This window comes from Oncorhynchus gorbuscha, linkage group LG03, assembly GCF_021184085.1.
Source record: "Oncorhynchus gorbuscha isolate QuinsamMale2020 ecotype Even-year linkage group LG03, OgorEven_v1.0, whole genome shotgun sequence".
Taxonomy (NCBI): domain Eukaryota; kingdom Metazoa; phylum Chordata; class Actinopteri; order Salmoniformes; family Salmonidae; genus Oncorhynchus; species Oncorhynchus gorbuscha.
The window spans coordinates 84,238,487-84,261,786 of record NC_060175.1 but is presented as its reverse complement, the minus strand read 5'-3'; the positions used below and the strand labels follow the sequence as shown (position 1 = coordinate 84,261,786).

The following is a 23,300-nucleotide window of genomic DNA, read 5'->3' as shown; positions in this document are numbered from 1 at the left end:
GCGAGGGGAGGGCCTGTGCAGTGCTGTGCGTCGGGGTGGCTGGGTGAGAGGCGAGGGGAGGGCCTGTGGGTCGGGGGTGGCTGGGTGAGAGGCGAGGAGAGGGCCTGTGAGTCGGGGGTGGCTGGGTGAGAGGCGAGGAGAGGGCCTGTGGGTCGGGGGTGGCTGGGTGAGAGGCGAGGAGAGGGCCTGTGAGTCGGGGGTGGCTGGGTGAGAGGCGAGGAGAGGGCCTGTGCAGTGCTGTGCTGTGCGTCCGTGGGTGGCTGGGTGACAGAAGCTTGTTCCACAAGCTTGTTCCTTCTGTCACTTCTCATCAGCAACACTACAGCCCCCTCTAGACCTGACCCACAATCCGTCACTCTAACTCTCTCACACAGATGAGGCAGTGCTACTGGGTAGTGTCTCTTCAAAAGAGAGACTTACATCTAGTATATTCTGCAAGGCTTATGGCATAATGTCATTCCCAAACAACACTCAGTATGTGTTAATAAAAGGAAAAACAAGTCAAAGTACTGTCTTTGTCTTTATGAAAAAACACTTCTTCTTCCACTAACCTATCCCCTGGCCCCATCCACCCACCGACCTGTCTCCCATGATCCTCGTCTGCCCTCATAACTCTGACATACATTCAGTCCTGTAGACAATTGAGGACCGGCATACCATACGCCATACAGTGACTCCACAGAATCTCTTCCTTCCACTACACAGCCTAATAAAGTGCCTCAATTTTCCTCAGCTGAGCTAAATGAAATTCCAGGGCCTCTGGGGAACAGGCTGGGTACTGTAGGTTGCTTTGGGGAGAGCAGCTACACAGAGCAATAAGGGATTGAGCCGTGTGTATGGACAGTTGATTACGCCTGGGACCCGAGGGGAAATTCGGTAGAAAAGAAACCCAGGCAAAACAATAAAGATGTAATCCCTCCCCTTTAGAAGAGCCTGTGGTTGACAGGGCAGGCGGTGGAGACAGTCTCTACACTGTATTCCGACAGCCATTTGGATATATATATCATGGTGAACCAGGTGGGATTTAATGAGTTACTTGTTTTTCCCACTGTAAAATAATATAAAATGATATACGATATAATGTGTAATGACATTGATATTACATGCAGAAAAACATACTATGTGATGTGGCTAATGTATATAAGTTGGTATAGCCATAACATATAACCTAGATCATAGGTTCCTTTCATTATGCAGCCAGAGTATGGGGTATAGATATAGGTAGATATAGAAATATAGGTATAGATATAGATGTTCTAGTCTACATGCTGCGGTGGCAGTGGTGGTGTACCTCCTTGACCCGTACCTCCATCTCCTTGAGCACGGGGTGGTCCTCGATGCCAGGGAACAGGACCCGCATGGCGTAGGTCCTGTACTCCAGGAAGGGGATGCCAGCTCCGTCCAGCTCCTGGGTCAGCTCGTGGATGTCTGTCTGCAGCTCTGCAAAGGCTGAGGGAACACACAGAGAGACAGACAGACACAGTGGTTAGTAAGAATGGACATAGAAAGGATATTCCGGATGTAGCGTATCTTCATTACACTGTGTTGCACAGTGTTAATGTCACCAGCAATCATCTACCACCGCACCAATTGGCTTCTAGAAAAAGACAGATGGATAGGCAATAAAATAGGATGTTGATTTCATTCTTCTGGTACAGGGTTTCTGAAATTGAATCCCCATACTTGCTGGAAATTCGAGAGGAGAGCGAACCAGAATAAAATAATTACAGAAAAAGAGAGAGACGGAAAGAGAAAAAGAGAAAACAAAGTTCATCTGAAAGAAAGTCAATTAATTGCATGAGTGGATAATTAATAAAGGAGCAATGCGTTTCATGCATGATTTCCTCCAGCTGTTATTGGCCTGCGTCGTCTGCTGGGACTCTAATAGTAGAGTAGATCCTCCCTCTATTGGCCTGCGTCGTCTGCTGGGACTCTAATAGTAGAGTAGATCCTCCCTCTACGGGGCTTCTCTACTTCTACATACAGTACAGCAGCCACTTAGATATTATACACACCACATTCCTACAGGAAAAAGGAAAGAATTCTATCAAAAATGAGAGGAGAAATTAAGGCTTTATTGTCATGGACAACATAAACGGTCCGTTCAGTGTGGGTCCAGTTATTCATAGAGATAAAATAACTATTTAAATCTTGTACTATTTAAGTGGAAGGGTCGGTTTCCTTCTACTTTTAACGATTGGATAAAGGAAGTTATGCAACACCTCAAGCTAGAGAAAAAAAAACTACTCCGTTAGAGGGATCTGCAATTACATTTAATATCTGGCAACCTTTCCTATCCTTTCTGGAAGACATGCCCCCAGCTAATTTCACAACTCCATAAACCAACCCAAATTAGAATTTGTATCATTATATTTTACTTAATATCTTTGTATTATTTGTACTATTTGATTATATTACTCATTGTATATCATGCCTGCCCTAAGTCTGGTTGTGAGGCTCTGTTATAGCATGGGGGGGTTGGGGGGGGGGGGGGGGGGGGTTGGTTTGGTAGGGATCCATGTGTTTTGCCCTCTACCTGTTCTGTCTGAACGGAACAGCAGCTTTACATGAATCACTCTACAATGACTGTCTGTGTAATCTGTATAATCATAAAAGATAACAAATTACAAATAAAAGAGGCAATAATAACTATTTTAAGTTATTATTTAAGAATTGTCAACATAAATTGCTGGCAGAAAAGATGACTGGCTATGTCTAGACGTTCCATTGATTGAGTAAATAAAAGAGTTCTTCATTCTATTGAGTTTGTTGTGTGTAAGCGCTGAGGCAAAGCCACCATTACATCCAGCAGAGTAAACTACACAGACGACCTTCTCCCTGTCCACAGTTGCAGCAGCATCTAATCTGTTAATGACTCATTAGCCGTGTGACCCTTAGTGTTGTCTGTGTGTGTGTTTGGATTACACTGCTCTCTGATGGCCCTTCCAGCAAGGTTCACTGAGCTCCACCTCTCCTATCATCCAGTCCTCTCCCCTGCTGACTGACACTTAGTGTGACACGCCCAGCTCCCCGCTGCCAGGCCCGCCCCACAGTCTGCTGGGGCATGGGGCGGGGACACAGCAATGCTCCACTTCCTAGTGGAGCTCACGGTTTCTACACCAAACCTTCCAGCTACACAGACAGAGGTGTAGAATACTGTCACTATCTGGTGCTGCTGGTCTTTCAACAAGGCTCATTATATCAGGTATACAAGTGGAGTAACCGCAGCTTTACATGAACCACTCTACAATGCCCCCTGTACTGTTCCATCTGACCCCACACAGTCCCTCTGTTCTCTCTCTCTCTCTCCCTGACAGATTTCTCCTCCCTCTAGCTCTGTATCCCTCAGTGTTTGGCCACAGGCTGTGCTATGGGCTGCGACTGACAAGGTTGTGACCCTCCGGACATCCAGCCACAGATAATGGCCAATTAGTCTCCGTCCATCTCTCAGAGTAAAGCAGGCAGGCAGAGCCCAACGCAGCAGAGAAGCATTGCACCGCACAACGCCACAACACCAACAGGGTTGTCAGCACAACACAAACGCACACACTCACACATTCTGAGGATACCGCGGCCACACCACCACAACAGGGCTTCAGGCCGGGCATCATCCACACCAACATGTTACCATGACGACTAGACAGAGCGCAGCTACAGGATAGTGACATATCCACATAGGGAGTGATTATAAAATAGAGAGACAAAGAGAAAGAGTAAAAGAGAGAAAGAGAAGAGACAGAGAAGAGTGAGAAAGAGCGAGAGAGAAGAGCGAGAGAGAGAAAGAGAAGGGAGTGAGAAAGAGAAGAGAGTGAGAAGAGAGAGAGGGAAGAGAGAGAGGGAAGAGAGAGAAAATAGAGGGTGAAGAGAGAGAGAGGGAAGAGAGAGAAAAGAGAGAAAGAGAGGAAAGTGAGAGAGAGAGAAGAGAGAAAAGAGTGAGCATTTATATAAATATACACTACCGTTCAAAAGTTTGGGGTCACTTAGAAATGTCCTTGTTTTTGAAAGAAAAGCACATTTTTTGTCCACCAGTCCCAACGTCAACAGTGGAGGCAACTCCGGGATGCTGTTGCAAAGAAAAGACCATATCTCAGACTGGCCAATAAAAATAAAATATTAAGGTGGGCAAAAGAATACAGGCACTGGACAGAGGAACTCTGTCTAGAAGGCCAGCATCCCGGAGTCACCTCTTCACTGTTACCGTTGAGACGGGTGTTTTGTGGGTACTATTTAATGAAGCTGCCAGTTGAGAACTTGTGAGGCATCTGTTTCTGAAACTAGACACTAATATACTTGTCCTCTTGCTCAGTTGTGCACCGGGGCCTTCCACTCCTCTTTCTATTCTGGTTAGGGCCAGTTTGCGCTGTTCTGTGAAGGGAGTCATACACAGCGTTGTACGAGATCTTCAGTTTCTTGGCAATATCTTGCATGGGATAGTCTTCATTTCTCAGAACAAGAATAGATTGACAAGTTTCAGAAGAAAGTTCTTTGTTTCTGGCCATTTTGAGCCTGTACACTCAACCAGTCTAAAGGCCAGTTTTATTGCTTCTTTATTCAGAAAAACAGTTTTCAGCTGTGCTAACATAATTGCAAAATGGTTTTCTAATGAACAATTAGCCTTTTAAAATGATAAACTTGGATTAGCTAACATAACGTGCCATTGGAAACAAGAGTGATGGTTGCTGATAATGGGCCTATGTAGATTTTCCATTAAAAAATCAGTTTCCAGCTACAATAGTCATTTACAACATTAACAATGTCTACACTGTATTTCTGATCAATTTGATGTTATTTTAATGGCCAAAAAAAATATTTTCTTTCAAAAACAAGGACATTTCTAAGCGACCCCAAACTATTGAACGGCAGTATATATATATATATATACACTGTGTGTATAGACAGAGAGAGATAGAGAGCGAGAGAGAGGGAGAGAGAGAGAGGAGAAAAGAGTGAGACGTTTAAAAAAAAATATATACATATATAGAGAAAAGAGAGAGAGAGAGAGAGAGAGAGAGAGAGAGAGAGAGAGAGAGAGAGAGAGAGAGAGAGAGAGAGAGAGAGAGAGAGAGAGAGAGAGAGAGAGAGTGTGTGTGTCTGTCATACCTTCTTTACATTCAAGGGCCACTCTGGACTCCAGGTTGTCCATCTGCAGCTGCAGGCGTTTCAGGGTGCGGTCAGCATCGCGAGACTTCCTCTTGTAGGCGATGAGCACAGCGATGATGACCAATAGCAACAGACCGCCACCTCCCCCGATGCCGATGATGGCGGGCAGGGTCAGCAGGCTATCTGAGTAAATCTGGAGAGTACCAGGGGAGTACTCGAACCCACCCACCCGGACCTGAACACACACACACACACACACACACACACACACACACAGAAACATGTCACAGAGTGTAATCAAACAAAGCAATCACTACAGTTAAAGAGACTTCCCCTCAGGAACCAAAGTCGTTAATAGGAGTAAAACACTGGGAATGGGTTCTAACAAACAACATTTACATAAACACAGCAGGTCTGACAGAACCTATTACTGGAATATCTCAAATCAAGGTATTCAGTGGGGGGTTGATAAGGGTTTAGATGAACTATGATTACTGCACTTTAAAGTAGAGCCGCATCAAGTTGACACAGCCAAAGAATGTTAGACTTAGAAAATTGGGTTGTTTTGGTTCAGGTGCTAAACGTTACTTCTGTTGATGACATAGGTTCGAAACATCATCTATTACCTTTTAGAAACCGGGTCGTTCGAGCCCTGGATACTGATGGCCGTGGTATAAGAGACAATATACCATGATTATGACGCAAAACTACTTGTTTACTGCTCTAATTACGTTGGTAACCAGTTTATAATAGCAATAAGGCACATCGGGGGTTTGTGGTATATGGCCAATACACCACAGCTAAGGGCTGTGTCCAGACACTCAGCGTTGTGTCGTGCGTAAGAACAGCCCTTAGCCGTGGTTGTTGGCCATATACCACACCCCCCCGGGCCTTATTGCTCAATTGTATTGACAAGGAAGGAACTGAAGAGAACAAAAAGAACATAAAGGTCAAATACATTTCTTAGAAAACTCTCAGGGGGCACAGCAACCAACACACAGTTGTGCATCTGAGGGAGCAAACAAGACAACACACTCACACACACACACACGACTGCACCCATCCAGAGACACAGACCTGTGGGGTCCCCTGTACAGGTATGTAGGTCATTTTACAGAGGGAATACAACACATAGCTGTGCCCTTCTTCCCAGCCCACCACACACACACACACACACACACACACACACACACACACACACACACACACACACACACACACACACACACACACACACACACACACACACACACACACACACACACACACACACACACACACACACACACACACACACACACACACGACTATTCAATATTCAACATGACATTTAGTTACGGAAATAAAATCCAGCTCCAAGCCTACTGGTAGTTTGGAGAGCCTTCATATTGAATTACATGGATGCATTGTCAGTACTTTCAAGGTATCCCAGACTAGTAAACGTCACACAGACAGTGTGACTAGAGAGGAGAGTAGAGGTACGTTTGGAGGGGACTGTGTGGGAGTATTTGAGGATATTTAGAGAGAGTAGCCTTTGCACATAAAAACATTTTTTAAAACTATTTTGAACTGAAATTACTAGAAATGTAGAATTTTACTGAACAAAATGAACTGATGGAATTAAAATATGAGAATACATGTTAGGTAAAGCCCAGTGAATATGAGGGAGATGAGGGAGTCTTATGTGAAATGGTATCGAGTGCCCACCGTGACTTTGTGCTGTCCGGTGAGGTTGGGCCATTCACAAAGCAGCTGGGTTTCAGAGAGGGTGAGCACACAGGGGGTCTCCCCGATGAACACTGTGTAGTTCAACCTGGAGTTACCAGGGGCCGCAGGGATAAGGTTACGACCCTGAGGGGACAAACAGAAACACAATGTCAAACTTTAATCAACATGGCTCAGCCTTTCATCCATGGCTAGGAACAGTATAATGAACCTTCAACCAGTCAGGTAACTCCCAGGATCCAAGGCTGCTAGCGGACAAGTCTGAAGCTGGCTCCAATGTTGGAGGATACAAGAATTCTAATTGACAAAAGCTTCAGGAAAACTTCCATTTTTTTTTCATGTGTCTCTCTCTATGCCAAGGTGTGAGAGCGAGGGCATTGTCTGACAGATCTGTAGCCTTCAACTACAGAGAGAGGAGCAACAAGAGGAGCAGGTGGAGAGAGAGAGAGTGCTGTTCTGCCACCCACTGCTCCCGTAGCATGAGAGAAGAGCAGACTTCCAATCCCTCTCTCCACAGGGCTCCTCCCGGGCAGGTCACGCCCTGGAACATTTTAGGCATGCATTCTATCCACTATCATTTCACCCTGCATCAGGCACGCACCCCGACACCACCTCTAGCAACACACATCATATCAGATGCGAAATGAATTCCGTGGCGAATGCAATGCGCATCTCGTAAAATACCCCTGATTATTTCACCAAATTGCTTTTTCTTATTCTCATCACTGTGCTAATGTGGAGGTTAGTTTTAACAAGCCAGGCGGGGGATTCTCTCTGCAATCAGAAAAGGTTTCGTTAATACATTTCATTTAAAGAAATTATAGTTGCTCTGTTTTTTTTTCCTATATCAATTGGCTCACAGGAAAATAATGAAGCACCGCCATCACAATTGTTATGTTTTGAGTCGGAGCTGGGGGATGCTGGTACAATCTACATCGAATAATCAGTCGATTATTTTATATAATAGTAGAATTATACACTGTATTTCAATAGGAATTTATGCTAAACAAATACAATTATATTAATGGTTTATGAGATAGACAGGTGAAAGACAAATCCCTGGTAAACATTCAACAACGTCAATATCAAGTCATTAAAATGCGTGAGCCTCTCCCCCCAATCCAGCCGCTCTTTACCTTGAGGATTAGAGGTGAGGTGGGTTTTAGCTCCAGGACCCCGGTGGGGCTGAGGAGTTCGAACACGGGGTCGGGGTAGTAGCTGAACGTCTCGTTGACCACCATCAGAGCGTGGACGTTGTCCATGTAGAAGCCGATCTCATCCGGCCCACTGCCCGTGTCTGAGAAGCTCCTCTCGGAGTCGGAAACCGACGGGGCCAGGCACACCATCACAGAGTTATTAAACACTGTACAGTTCTGAGAGGGAAAATTGTTTTTAGTAAAGTGTGATATGACAAATTGTTTGGTCCCCTAGGGAACCCAGGTTGCTGTATTGGTTTATATATATCTCATTATAGGTTCTCTAATCCCCAGCTAAACATTCGTAAGTCTAGGAAAATATTACTGCTTTGGTGTGTTGTGTTTATGTCTCCAGCCATTGCTAGTATTTTCAGAACTGTAATAATCACCTACACTGTATGTTCCTCTACAGGGACCACTAAACATGCTAACCAACATTGAGCACAAGGACCTCAGCAGCATTGTGTCTAGAGGAGAAGCTAGTTTAAACTGAGCACAAGGGACGGGGCATTAGGACACGGTCATTAAGCAGAAGTTGATTCCCTTCTGTTAGAACTGGAGGAGAGGTTAATGGAGCCCCGTGGTGCAAGGTGAGGGGGTGAGGGAGTGAGGGGGGATTTGCCAACACTGCTTTGTTGTCCTGTGACATTTGAAAGGTTAAACGGCCTGGGGGGGTGTTGGATGTCTTGTTCCAAGGAGCAGGGCAGAAACAAGACACTGAATGGGCAGACAGTCTGACGGCCACCTTGGAAGACACCGTGTGACATGGTGTGTGTAGGTGAGATGTGTGTGTGTGAGTGAGTTGAGGTATGAGTGAGGTGTGTCTGTGTGTGAGTTCAAGGTGTGTGTGTGTGACTGAAATGTGTGTGAGTGAGGTGTGAGTGAGTGAGTGAGATGTGTGTGTGTGTGTGTGTGTGTGTGTGTGTGTGTGTGTGTGTGTGTGTGTGTGTGTGTGTGTGTGTGTGTGTGTGTGTGTGTGTGTGTGTGTGTGTGTGTGTGTGTGTGTGTGTGTGTGTGTGTGTGTGTGTGTGTGTGTGTGTGTGTGAGAGTGTGTGAGTGTGTGTGTGTGTGTGTGTGTGTGTGTGTGTGTGTGTGTGTGTGTGTGTGTGTGTGTGTGTGTGTGTGTGTGTGTGTGTGTGTGTGTGTGTGTGTGTGTGTGTGTGTGTGTGTGTGTGTGTGTGTCTGAGGCTGCACCAACCCTAACGAGCTAATATAGACAATGAGTTGTAGGTTAAAATTAGAGACGGCGCAACGACTTTTTGACAGAGGATGAAGGATCTTTTACATACGTTTCTGCTTATGATCTCTGAAATGTTGTAAGGCTATTTGTTAGTCAACTTGTCTATAATTAGATACATGCAGCTTCACCAATAATGGAATAAATCGTTAGAATGAATGCTTCAATCTCGTTGACATCAGTAAAGTTTAATCTGTCACTTCTGCTTTATTCACAGAGAAGACATTTAGGGACCGGGGAGAAAATACAATACAAAAACGGGAAATGTGGAAAAATTCCAAATGACATCAGTTTGATCATTGATCATGACCCAACATGTTTCTGATAAGATTTCACTTGGGGTTGTATGCATATTTTATGTGGTTGAAATACTATCAGCGTCTATGATGCTGATAAAGATAGCACCACTACAGACTCTAATTGTGCATTCGCATTCTCTCAAGATGCAAAAATAAATTAATCATATTTCCATTTCTGTTCCCAACTCAAAATGTAGCCTATATTTGGTGTATCATTTTACTGCAAGAAATGCTTAATTCTGCAGGAGTTAATATGAAGGCTATTTGAGAGGTTATAGACCTACAGTTCATTTCTACATTTCAGTTTCCATGTAACCCATCTGAACAATAGGCTACAGTTTCCTTGACGTGCCATAGGCCTATTTGAAGTCCCCGTCTTGTGACTGTTGAATTTGTACAGCGCCTCACAATCATCACACATTACTGCCATCATCCTCTTTCACCACTTCACCAAATCTTTCCCAAACAACATTCATTTTCCAGCCCTCCTTTCTCTTAATTTTCAACTCTCCATTTTGCAGTATTTCTCTTATTGAATTAAACTCTGACTTTGTAGATCAACGTTAACTTTGTCTGCACGTTCCCAAAAGCATTTGTCGTTTGGCATGTAGGCTATTTGGCGCGTGTACAGTTAGGACCTAAAGTTAAGGCTTATGCTATAATGACAGATAGCCCCCAAAAATGAAAGAAAAACCTAAATTACACAAGAATTATACATTTATGGATTTTTTTTAAGGTATTGTTTTCGTCGGGGACTACGGGTTATGAGTCAACCCGCGCATCACTAGTGTGTGAGTGAGGCGTGTGTGTGTGAGTGAGGTGTGTAAAAGTGAGTGAGTGAGTGAGTGAGTGAGTGAGTGAGTGAGTGAGTGAGTGAGTGAGTGAGTGAGTGAGTGACTGACTGAGTGAGGTGTGTGTACTGAGGGGTCTGGCCAGGTTCATACTCACATGGAAAGACTCGGCAGAGCCATACTTAGCTCTGATCTTGGGCTCTCTGATGGTGGCAAGGTTTGTACCGCTGATGGTCAACAGGGTTCCACCACTGACAAGACAAAATAATAACTTGCTTAACAATTATGTAAATGGGAACATGCAGAACAAATAAGAAGACATCAGTAGATTGAAGTATATTCAGTTGCCAGCATTGGGTGAAGTGGTGAATATACACCCTGAATGTAAGATGTGTTGTATGTGTACTGTAAGTACTAGGAGACAGTCACAAATGGAGTGACTAGTTACAATCACAGTGTCTGGAAAGCCTGTGCATAATAACACCCACTATGTCTGGGAAGTAATGCGTGCCTTCATCCCCTGTGCTTTCCTTTGTCTACCCTGGTGAGTGCTGTGTTCTCTGCTGTCGACTTCGTTCCCCCTAAATGCATGGATGAGGCTGAGGTTGAGACTGGGGATGAGGCTGGTGCTGGGGCTGAGACTGGGGATGAGGCTGGGGATAAGGCTGAGACGGCCTTAATACAGCTGGAAGCCGACACCAACTTCTCCACAGAAGTATTTGTGTAAAGCCTCTACCTCCAGCCCGGCTCTCAGAAAGCCTTCTTAACTCAACTATACGCTTAACGCTTAACCGACGGGACATTGAGAATAGACTCTCTCTCTCTTAACCACCAGCGCAGTCCCAGTACCATCCAGAGCCCCAGCTCCATCCAGAGCCCCAGTCCCATCCAGAGCCCCATCCAGAGCCCCAGTCCCAGCGCCACCCCCATCCAGAGCCCCAGTCCCAGCGCCACCCCCATCCAGAGCCCCAGTCCCATTCAGAGCCCCATCCAGAGCCCCAGTCCCAGCGCCACCCCCATCCAGAGCCCCAGTCCCATCCAGAGCCCCAGTCCCAGCGCCACCCCCATCCAGAGCCCCAGTCCCATCCAGAGCCCCAGTCCCAGCCCCATCCAGAGCCCCAGTCCCATCCAGAGCCCCAGCGCCACCCCCATCCAGAGCCCCAGTCCCATCCAGAGCCCCAGTCCCAGCACCACCCCCATCCAGAGCCCCAGTCCCATCCAGAGCCCCAGTCCCAGCCCCATCCAGAGCCCCATTCCCATTCAGAGCCCCAGTCCCAGTCCCATCCAGAGCCCCAGTCCCAGCCCCATCCAGAGCCCCATTCCCATTCAGAGCACCAGTCCCAGCCCCATCCAGAGCCCCAGTCCCAGTCCCATCCAGAGCCCCAGTCCCAGCCCCATCGAGAGCCCCAGCCCCATCCAGACCCCAGCCCCAGGACCCATGCCCAGCCCCACCCAGACCCCAGCTCTAGCCCCACCCAGACCCCATGCCCAGCTCTCGCCCCAGCCCCATACAGACCCCAGCCCCAGCTCTAGTCCCAGCCCCATCCAGACCCCAGCCCCAGGCCCAGCTCTAGCCCCAGCCACAATCTGCATGGAGCTCAGCAACATGGCTCCACTGGGCTTTGACAAAGTAACTTTGTGAATGGATTCCTGCTTTTTCCTCTCCTTTTTCATTCCCTCTCAATTACTCTAGCGCTTCCCTTCTACTTTGTTAATCGTATTCTCTCTTTGCTGTATATTATGAAGCAATTTAGCAGCCACTTATTCAATCAATAAGCTATTTATTTTATTTTTTCACTCCAGAAAACCAAGAAGTGTTTTAATCTAGTCTCTTTTTTCAGAAAGTTACAAATACGATATGAGCACATCTAAATGTACCAGTATACAACTCCCTATTCAACACATCGCAATGCAGTGAATGTGCACTGCAGTTAACAGACATGAAAGTGGAACTTTGTGAACAGATGAACAACATGTTGTTTCACACATCTCCTAGCCACTGGTTTATGTGATGCTGCCATTTGGGCCTGTAGCGATCATACATCAATCACCTGAGACAATTTTGTCTTTGAGAGATCCAGGAATCTCAGTCATTTGTTTTTCATTTGCTCATGTATGTGAGCATGTGTTCCTGTCTGTTTTTCTGATTGCTGTTATGCACTGGGCCAGATGGAGCCCAGATATGAGGCGAATCGCTAGAGACATTGGGGGGGCAGTCAGTCGGTTAGCCCATTCACCCATCCAGGCTAAGGCTCTGTAGCCACCTTCACCCCCTCCACACACAGAGCACAGAGGCATGGGGGGTCTGGGGCAGCGGTTGGGCCACAGCTGCTCCACAACCAGTCCCACAGAGCGATGGGAATACTCCCCATTCCATTCCAACAGCCTATTATATAAATCTATTGTAGATGAAGAAGGTAGTGGTGTCAACAGAGATAGAAGGGGGGTGGGGGCTATAGCATCTTGTAACAGTGCTGTGGTTTAACATGTTTACCAGGAAGCAGAGCGATCTGTGTCAAAGTGGGCTTTTCACAAGGTTGTGTATTTACAGATATACGCATGGTGATCAGTGGTACGCCCCTCGCTAACTCGTAGGACATCTCTAAGTGTCTCTTATACAGAGGTGCCACTGTAGCTACACTACTGTAACCCAGACCAGCACCAGAGAACCAAGCGATAAGCATGTAAATACCCAGATCTCCTCCCTACCTAGCGATACTCCAGTCGGGTTCGATCCTCAGGACGGTGGGGTCGTCAGTGTAGTTGTATTTGACCTCTGGGTTCCTCAGCTCTGCAGAGTCGATGTCCACCATGACTGGTGTGCTGCCTGGGGTCAACCCTGCTGGGGTCACACACACTATCTCCCGGGAATTCCTCCTGCAGGGAAAGAGAGGATGGTTAAAGGTTGAAATAGATGACTGCTTTTCTTGTCAATGTAACTGGTAAAGGTCCAAGATTGTGCACCTCTCTCCCTGAAAACTAAATGACAATACCTGTAAGAACATGAAAGAGCGTTTCATGGACAAAACACTGATGATTTGTTCTGTGTGTGTTTCCCATTGGCATTGATTCATACTGTCCACTGCTAGTCACAGCGCACAATAACTACAATATCTAATACGAAGCACTGTTGAATGATGCTAGAATTTGTGGGAAAGTGACGCAGTCTTTCTAGGAGTGAAGAAGAGTGATTCTGGTGCGATTCCCAGGTCCTGCCTGGAGATGTGCCTGCAATGTCTCCTCTGATTCCCCTCGGCCCGTTTCCATGGGAACACCCTGAACAATGTACGCTCCACAAACCTTCCCAAGACCGCACATATTTTGACAAGGTGCTTGTGACAAATAACAAAACAAGAATGAGGCAAACACATAAAGGAAGAGAGGGAAGGAGACAACACCACAGAGAAAAAGGATCATCTTCTGGATTACCTTTTAATGGAAAGAAATGGAAATAGTGTTTTACTATCCATGCTAACAGTGTAAACAAAGCTTGGATGAAAACAAAGACCGACCGTAGCGCTGTGGGATGTGTGCACATTAGCAAGATTACATGCACATACTGCATATGACATAGGAAAAACACAGACACTCACACACTGTATCTTAAACACTGACACTTCCAGTCAACGGAGGGCAGGGTGGATCAGCGGGAGGTGTGGGTATTATTAATATTTATATCATTTTTTAAGGGGTTAGATCAGCTTTAATATTGCAGATAGATTAGTTGCTTCCATCAATGTAATTGTCTGCACCATTTCCAGTCACCCATATATTTCTTTGCATATACACGCACGCACGCACGCACGCACGCACGCACGCACGCACGCACGCACGCACGCACGCACGCACGCACGCACGCACGCACGCACGCACGCACGCACGCACGCACGCACGCACACACACACACACACACACACACACACACACACACACACACACACACACACACACACACACACACACACACACACACACACACACACAGTGAGGGAAAAAAGTATTTGATCCCCTGCTGATTTTGTACGTTTGCCCACTGACAAAAAAAATGATCAGTCTATAATTTGAATGGTAGGTTTATTTGAACAATGAAAGACAGAATAACAACAAAAAAATCCAGAAAAACACATGTCAGAAATGTTATAAATTGATTTGCATTTTAATGAGGGAAACAAGTATTTGACCCCTCTGCAAAACATGACTTTGTACTTGGTGGCAAAACCCTTGTTGGCAATCAGAGGTCGGATGTTCCTTGTAGTTGGCCACCAGGTTTGCACACATCTCAGGAGGGATTTTGTCCCACTCCTCTTTGCAGATCTTCTCCAAGTCATCAAGGTTTCGAGGCTGACGTATGGCAACTGGAACCTTCAGCTCCCTCCACAGATTTACTATGGGATTAATGTCTGGAGACTGGCTAGGCCACTCCAGGACCTTAATGTGCTTCTTCTTGAGCCACTCCTTTGTTGCCGTGGTCGTGTGTTTTGGGTCATTGTCATGCTGGAATACCCATCCAAGACCCATTTTCAATGCCCTGGCTGAAGGAAGGAGGTTCTTCCCCTTAGCAGAAAAACACCCCCAAAGCATAATGTTTCCACCTCCATGTTTGACGGTGGGGATGGTGTTCTTGGGGTCATAGGCAACATTCCTCCTCCTCCATACACAGCGAGTTGAGTTGATGTCAAAGAGCTCCATTTTGATCTCATCTGACCACAACACTTTCACCCAGTTGTCCTCTGAATCATTCAGATGTTCATTAGCAAACTTCAGACGGGCATGTATATGTGCTTTCTTGAGCAGGGGGACCTTGCGGGGGCTGCAGGATTTCAGTCCTTCACGGCGTAGTATGTTACCAATTGTTTTCTTGGTGACTATGGTCCCAGCTGCCTTGATTTCATTGACAAGATCCTCCCATGTAGTTCTGGGCTGATTCCTCACCGTTCTCATGATCATTGCAACTCCACGAGGGGAGATCTTGCATGGAGCCCCAGGCCGAGGGAGATCGGCTCTTTTGTGTTTCTTCCATTTGCGAACAATCGCACCAACTGTTGTCACCTTCTCGCCAAGCTGCTTGGCGATGGTCTTGTAGCCCAGGCCAGCCTTGTGTAGGTCTACAATCTTGTCCCTGACATCCTTGGAGAGCTCTTAGGTCTTGGCCATGGTGGAGAGTTCGGAATTGATTGATTGATGGCTTCTGTGGACAGGTGTCTTTTATACAGGTAACAAACTGAGATTAGGAGCACTCCCTTTAAGAGTTTATACTCCCTTTAAGAGTTTATACTCCCTTTAAGAGTTTATACTCCCTTTAAGAGTTTATACTCCCTTTAAGAGTTTATATTCCCTTTAAGAGTGTGCTCCTAATCTCAGCTCGTTGCCTGTATAAAAGACACCTGGGAGCCAGAAATCTTTCTGATTGAGAGGGGGTCAAATACTTATTTCCCTCATTAAAATGCAAATCAATTTATAACATTTTTGACATGCGTTTTTATGAATCTTTTTGTTGTTATTCTGTCTCTTAATGTTCAAATAAACCTACCATTAAAATTATAGACTGATAATTTATTTTATGGTGATTTTGGAGCAGTGGCTTCTTCCTTGCTGAACGGTATTATGTCAATATAGGACTTGTTTTACTGTGGATATAGATGCTTTTGTACCTGTTTCCTCCAGCATCTTCACAAGGTCCTTTGCTGTTGTTCTGGGATTGATTTGCAGTTTTTGCACCAAAATACGTTAATCTCTAGGAGACAGAACGCGTCTCCTTTCTGAGCGGTATGACGGCTGCGTGGTCCCATGGTGTTTATACTTGCGTACTATTGTTTGCACAGATGAACGTGGTACCTTCAGGCGTTTGGAAATTGCTCCCAAGGATGAACCAGACTTGTGGAGGTCTACAATTGTTTTTCTGAGGTCTTGACTGATTTCTTTTGATTTTCCCATGATGTCAAGCAAAGAGGAACTAAGTTTGAAGGTAGGCCTTGAAATACAATCCACGGGTACACCTCCAATTGACTCAAATAATGTCAATTGACCTATCAAAAGATTCTAACGCAATGACATCCTTTTCTGGAATTTTCCAAGCTGTTTAAAGGCTCAGTCAATTTAGTGTATATAAACTTCTGAATTATAGTGAATTATAAGTGAAATAATCTGTCTGTAAACAACTGTTGGAAAAATGACTTGTGTCATGCACAAAGTAAATGTCCTAACCGACTTACCAAAACTATAGTTTGTTAACAAGAAATTTGTGGAGTGGATGAAAAACTAGTTTTAATGGCTCCAACCTAAGTGTATGTAAACGTCCGACTTCAACTGTACATACACAGATAAATACGTTCATATACACATACAGTACCAGTGAACACACTTATTCATTCAAGGGTTTATCTCTTTATCAGGCTCCCGTCCCCACACTCCCCCTGAACCCCCCAACTCCCCCTGTATCTACCCTCACCCCACATCTCACCCCACTCCTCCTGTATCTACCCTCATCCCACATCTCCCCTCACCCCACATCTCACCCCACTCCCCTTGTATGTTCCCTCATCCCCCCTCCACTCCTCCAGTATCTACCCCCACCCTCACTCCCCCTGTATCTACCCCCACCCTCACTCCCCCTGTATCTCCCCTCATCCCACACCTCACTCCACTCCCCCTATATGTCCCCTCACCCCCCCCCACATCCCCCTGTAACTACCCCCACCCTCACTCCCCCTGTATCTCCCCTCACCCCACATCTCCACTCACCCCACATCTCACCCCACTCCCCATGTATGTCCCCTCTCTCCCCCTCACCCCCTCCACTCCCCCTGTATCTACCCCCACCCTCACTCCCCCTGTATCTACCCTCACTCCCCTGTATCTACCCCCACCCTCACTCCCCTGTATCTACCCCCACCCTCACTCCCCCTGTATCTACCCTCACTCCCCCTGTATCTACCCCCACCCTCACTCCCCCTGTATCTACCCCCACCCTCACTCCCCTGTATCTACCCCCTCACTCCCCCTGTATCACCCTCACTCCCCCTGTATCTACCCTCACTCCCCCTGTATCTACCCTCACTCCCCCTGTATCTACCCTCACTCCCCCTGTATCTACCCTCACTCCCCCTGTATCTACCCTCACTCCCCCTGTATCTACCCTCACTCCCCCTGTATCTACCCTCACTCCCCCTGTATCTACCCTCACTCCCCCTGTATCTACCCCCACCCTCACTCCCCCTGTATCTCCCCTCATCCCACACCTCACTCCACTCCCCCTATATGTCCCCCCCCCCCCCACATCCCCCTGTAACTACCCCCACCCTCACTCCCCCTGTATCTCCCCTCACCCCACATCTCCCCTCACCCCACATCTCACCCCACTCCCCATGTATGCCCCCTCTCTCCCCCTCACCCCCCTCCCCTGTATCTACCCCCACCCTCACTCCCCATGTATGTCCCCTCACCCCACATCTCCCCTCACCCCACGTATGTCCCCCTCCCCCTCACCCCCTCCACTCCCCCTGTATCTACCCCCACCCTCACTCCCCCTGTATCTACCCCCACCCTCACTCCCCCTGTATCTCCCCTCATCCCACACCTCACTCCACTCCCCCTATATGTCCCCTCACCCCCCACATCCCCCTGTAACTACCCCCACCCTCACTCCCCCTGTATCTCCCCTCACCCCACATCTCCCCTCACCCCACATCTCACCCCACTCCCCATGTATGTCCCCTCTCTCCCCTCCCCCTGTATCTACCCCCACCCTCACTCCCCATGTATGTCCCCTCACCCCACATCTCCCCTCACCCCACTCCCCATGTATGTCCCCTCACTCCCCCTCACCCCCCTCCCCTGTATCTACCCCCACCCTCACTCCCCATGTATGTCCCCTCACCCCACATCTCCTCTCACCCCACTCCCCATGTATGTCCCCTCACTCCCCCTCACCCCACTCCCCATGTATCTCCCCTCACCCCACTCCCCATGTATGTCCCCTCACCCCACATCTCCCCTCACCCCACTCCCCATGTATGTCCCCTCACTCCCCCTCCCCCTATATCTACCCCCACCCTCACTCCCCTTGTATGTCCCCTCACTCCCCCTCAACCCCCCATCCCCCTGTATCTACCCCCACCCTCACTCCCCCTGTATGTCCCCTCACTCCCCCCTCCCCCTGTATCTACCCCCACCCTCACTCCCCCTGTATGTCCCCTCACTCCCCCATCCCCCTGTATCTACCCCCACCCTCACTCCCCATGTATGTCCCCTCACTCCCCCTCAACCCCCCCATCCCCCTGTATCTACCCCCACCCTCACTCCACCTGTATGTCCCCTCACCCCCCTCCCCCTGTATCTACCCCCACCCTCACTCCCCCTGTATGTCCCCTCACTCCCCCTCACCCCCCCTCCCCCTGTATCTACCCCCACCCTCACTCCCCCTGTATCTCCCCTCACTCCCCCTCACCCCCCTCTGTATCTACCCCCACCCTCACTCCCCCTGTATCTCCCCTCACCCCACATCTCCCCTCACCTCACATCTCGCCCCACTCCCCCTGTATGTCCCCTCACTCCCCCTCACCCCCCACTCCCCCTGTATCTACCCCCACCCTCACTCCCCCGAAATTGACAGACTGACACTCACTTTTTGAAGTGGCAGAGGTGGCGTCCGATGTTGACAGACACAGAGCTGCCGGCGTTGAGGTGGTTGCCCTCGATGGTGATCCTGGTGCCCCCTGAGAGAGGGCCCTGGGCAGGCAGCACCCGCGTGAAGAAGGGAGTCTGTAGAAGGGGGACCCATAAGACACGCTTATTATGCAATCAACAAAATGACCAATAATCATTGTCTAATGTAAGTAACCATCCACCCCTGACCATGGCTGTGTCACCTAGGTGCTACTTACCACGAAGGTGAATGCTCGGGGTGAGAGGGCCCTGTAGTCTGCCAGACAGTCCCTCACACACACCTCCACGTTAGCCTCCTGCACCCGGTAGCCTGTGGCGTCGTTCAGCAAACACACAATTCTGTAGGAGAGAGGGGTGATAGTAGGGAAGGTATGAGAGAGAAAAGGGGAGAGGGAGGAGGGGAGAGGAGTTAGGGACACATGGGAAAACACACGTGTTGAGCTCACCTGTAGCTACAGTATAGCTGTCTGATATGTGTGTAGTGATTCCTCCAATTTGAAAGGGAGCATCTACCATCTAAATGCTCTATGGAGAGATTGTTTGATCTATCTAAATTCAAATATTGAGCTGTATATATAGGGAGCAGGGAGGGCAGGCAAAGGAGAGGAAAGAGAAAGCTGAAGAGCACTTCTATACATTGAGCAGAGGAAGAAGATAACAGACAGGTGAAGAGAGATGGACAGAAGGACAATGTCAACAGGAAGCAGAAGAGGATGAGAGGGGATATACACTGAGAGGAGGAGGGAAATAGAGGGCACTTGTAGGAGGTGTGGGTGAGAGTGGTGAGTGCCAGGCAGCTGAGCCTCCTCACCTCTCCGAGCTGATGTACTCCTCTTCGATGGGGATACAGGGCACCTTGCCCAGACGCACTCCTGTCTGGATGTCCCTGAACTGTAGGCCCAGGTTCTCCCCCGTGATGGTCAGTCTGGTGCCCCCCTGTCTCGGACCTGTCTCCGGAAACAGCTGCAAGACAAACACAGGGAGGGAGGAAGGGAAGGAGGGAGGGAGAGAAGAAGATCATTGTCAGAACCAATGACTGTATGGTTAGAAGTCAGAGAGAGGCAAGGTAAGGCCAACACCTTGTACTGTAAGTCTACGCAGGGCAGACTAAATGCCACTTTGTGTGGGAGACTCTGTCTGCTGCACAGACCTTATGGACGCTCTAGTCTAGAGCACCTGGTTAAACTGTGCTTAGGAACATTTTTAAAAAACTCCTTCCATGGTTAAAGTAGAAATAGATGTCATTGTTGAACACATTTGTGAGTGTGCTACAAATGCTATCATCATATATTCAAATATTGAATAACTTCGACATGTTGAAGTATTATAGTATTATAGTTATATTATGCTCATTTCCCTATGGTGGACAGAATGTGTTACAACATTACACAGACTCATGTTTTCACCACAACAATTCCAGGAAATGCATATCCTTTTTACCTCAGATTTGTGATGTTTGTATTAAAGTTAATAGGCAGCACGATCTCACAAAATCGATTGCTTAAAACAGACCCATATTTTTGGTTTAGTACCAGTGTTTTTGTTTTATGTGCCAGTCCGTAGTGGGACTTTAGAACGCAGCTGTATTGTCAGACCACGCTGGCTAGAATATTTTAATAGAAATGTTTCTGGCCTCACTTGAATTCATGGATTTGAGGGTTAAGCTATCATTCAAATGAAAGCCAACCCCTGTCGCTATTTAGAAACCGATTTGGGGATTTGTTGAAATGATCTACTCCATTATAAGTCCTAAGAGATATAAGTTGATAAGGAGCTATGACAGGTTGTCTTCTATCGACAGATACTGTATGTATACCAATGTTAATTGAGGTTTATCTGTTAGAAGAGTGCAAACAGCAGTCTACATATCACAGCAGTTACTGTAGTATCCCGGCTGCATTGATTTCAATACAATATCAACGTGAGTGCTTCATTTGCATGCGCTATTGATTACAGTAGAACAAGCTAATCAATTCCAGTCTTGAGTGACCGCTTGGTAAATATAGGTGTGCAATTTATAAGGTACTTTATTTAGCAAATACAAGTGATCTGAGCACAAGTGTAACACATGTGTAGGGAGTAACTTTTCTTCAAAATGTCAACTTATCAGAGTATATTGATCATGAATATTATGAACATGTAAAACCGGTGTTTTGAGACTCGGCCATCAATCAAAAAGCCATGACAACAGGAAGCAGCAGCGGTATAATTCTCAAAAAATGTTTTAAATGGGACTTTTAACGTGACTTTTTACACAGGATTCTAATGTATCAGTTCATCTACTGAATGAGCCCAAAAATGTGCTATGATATATTGATTTTGATGATATTAGTGATATAGTGAAAATATGTTAAGTCTTGGCTACTCTTTCTCTCGTGTTCACCCACACACCATAATCCAGAAAGCCATGTTTTAATGAAGAAAAATCACCTCTCCGCTTTGAAAAACAGAAAAACCTTGCGTGGCGCACAGCGAAAGGCCTCTTCCCCACCTAATTGAAAGTTATTACACCGGCTCCCGCATCGCCATTCTGTAGCAGCGTGTCACACGGCATCTTCTTAATGTGATTTATTTAGCCAAATTACTCCCCGTAACGAGGACAGGTGTGGCATGACAAAACAAATATGATGACTGATGTGAGGCGGCAGCATCCGGGAGGCGGCTTCTAACAACCATCACGAGGTAATTATGGGTAATCTCACTGGCTGCCTGTTCCACAACCTGGTTGGCTGGGCAGAGCGTGTCAGGGAAACGGAGCCCTGGCGTGTCCTGAGGCATTATTGCGTTTCATTGGCTGGCCACCCCTGGGTTCTGATGTGGCCCCAGTAGCAATCCCCAGCGGCTAGGCTTTCACAGGCAGCCTAACCTCACTCAGCCCCAGCGCTATGCCTCTACCACATAATGACAAGGCAGCGGTGCTTTAAAAGCAGAGTGTGGCAGAATGGTGGTTGCTAGAGGTCTGTGCTGTAGGCCGTCAAACCAGTGTGGAGCAGGGCTACAGCAGGGTGACGCCAGTGTGGTTGGACTGGGAACTAGGGACACATGCCCACATGGGCTGAGGCAGGCTGTAAATTGGGTTGTTAATGTACTCAAAGAGAGGCTGGGGAAGGAAGACAGTTATGCTGACAGCCAATGGTAGGAGACCATGTTTCTGGAACCACTCAACACATAGGCAACATCATTTAGAGAAATACAGTGTATTGCATAGCTGTCAAACACAGTATGAACCTACCCTGACAATGCCAAATTGTGTAGGGTAGTTTTGATCAGGGAGGAGTGAGGGGGTTGTAATGAGGGGGTGAAGCTGAGGGGCCACTCCTATACCCATAATAACAACTACAACAATGTGAATGGTGGAGCAGATGTCCTCTAATTGCTTCCTGCTTTTTATCTTACAGGCTCCAATCTCCCTCAGAAAGCATTGTAAACAGACCTCCTAGGGTCTGACACACACATTGTCTGTGATCTTCAGAGGCGTCTGTGCTCTATAGCCTTTCTAGTTTGTTTGCTCATCTTATGAGTTCTCAGTCTGACCCCTGGGAACCTCTAGGACCTGTCATGATGAAAACACTGGCCTCTGGACACTGAACTCTGGCCTCTGAACACCGGAGTTAAAACAGTGAAGTAGGGTGTTTTAATTGGTTTCAGAGGGGTCGTTTCACATGACACACACACCCTGACGCAAGGAGAGAGAGAGAGCGAGAGAGAGAGAAAGAGAGAGAGCGTAAGGGACAAATAAGAGCCCATTTATACAGCAGAATACCTCATTGCTCCACTTAGATTGAAACACGGACCTGACAGTTGGAGATGGATTTGTGCCACCGTAGGAACATACAGGAGCTATAGATTACTCTGAAGAATCCTCAATGTGCTGAGCTCCACTCCAACACTCCTATAGCTCTTCACTTTCATACACCCCTCTCAATCCCCTTCTCTCTCTCTAATCACCCCCCCCCCCCCCCACCTCCTCTGAATAAAACACGAATCCCTTTGCACACGCACGGCAGAACAACAGATGTATATTTTACGTGCTGAAGTGTCAAAGCAAATCCAGGGTGCTCTCTAACAAGGGGGTCGGGGGATAGAAACACAATAAGTAGCACAGGAACATCCCTCCTACCCACTCACTCTCAGCTAAGTGCATTCACTCTGATATAATATTTATCTGAGACAACTCACACACATACGCACACATACGCACACACGCGCGCACACACACACACACACACACACACACACACACACACACACACACACACACACACACACACACACACACACACACACA

General features: G+C 47.2%; 1 pseudogene; it reads right to left on the bottom strand.

The window, feature by feature from the left end:
* LOC124032080 overlaps positions 1 to 23,300 on the bottom strand; it is a 292,998-nt pseudogene that overhangs the window by 21,425 nt on the left and 248,273 nt on the right.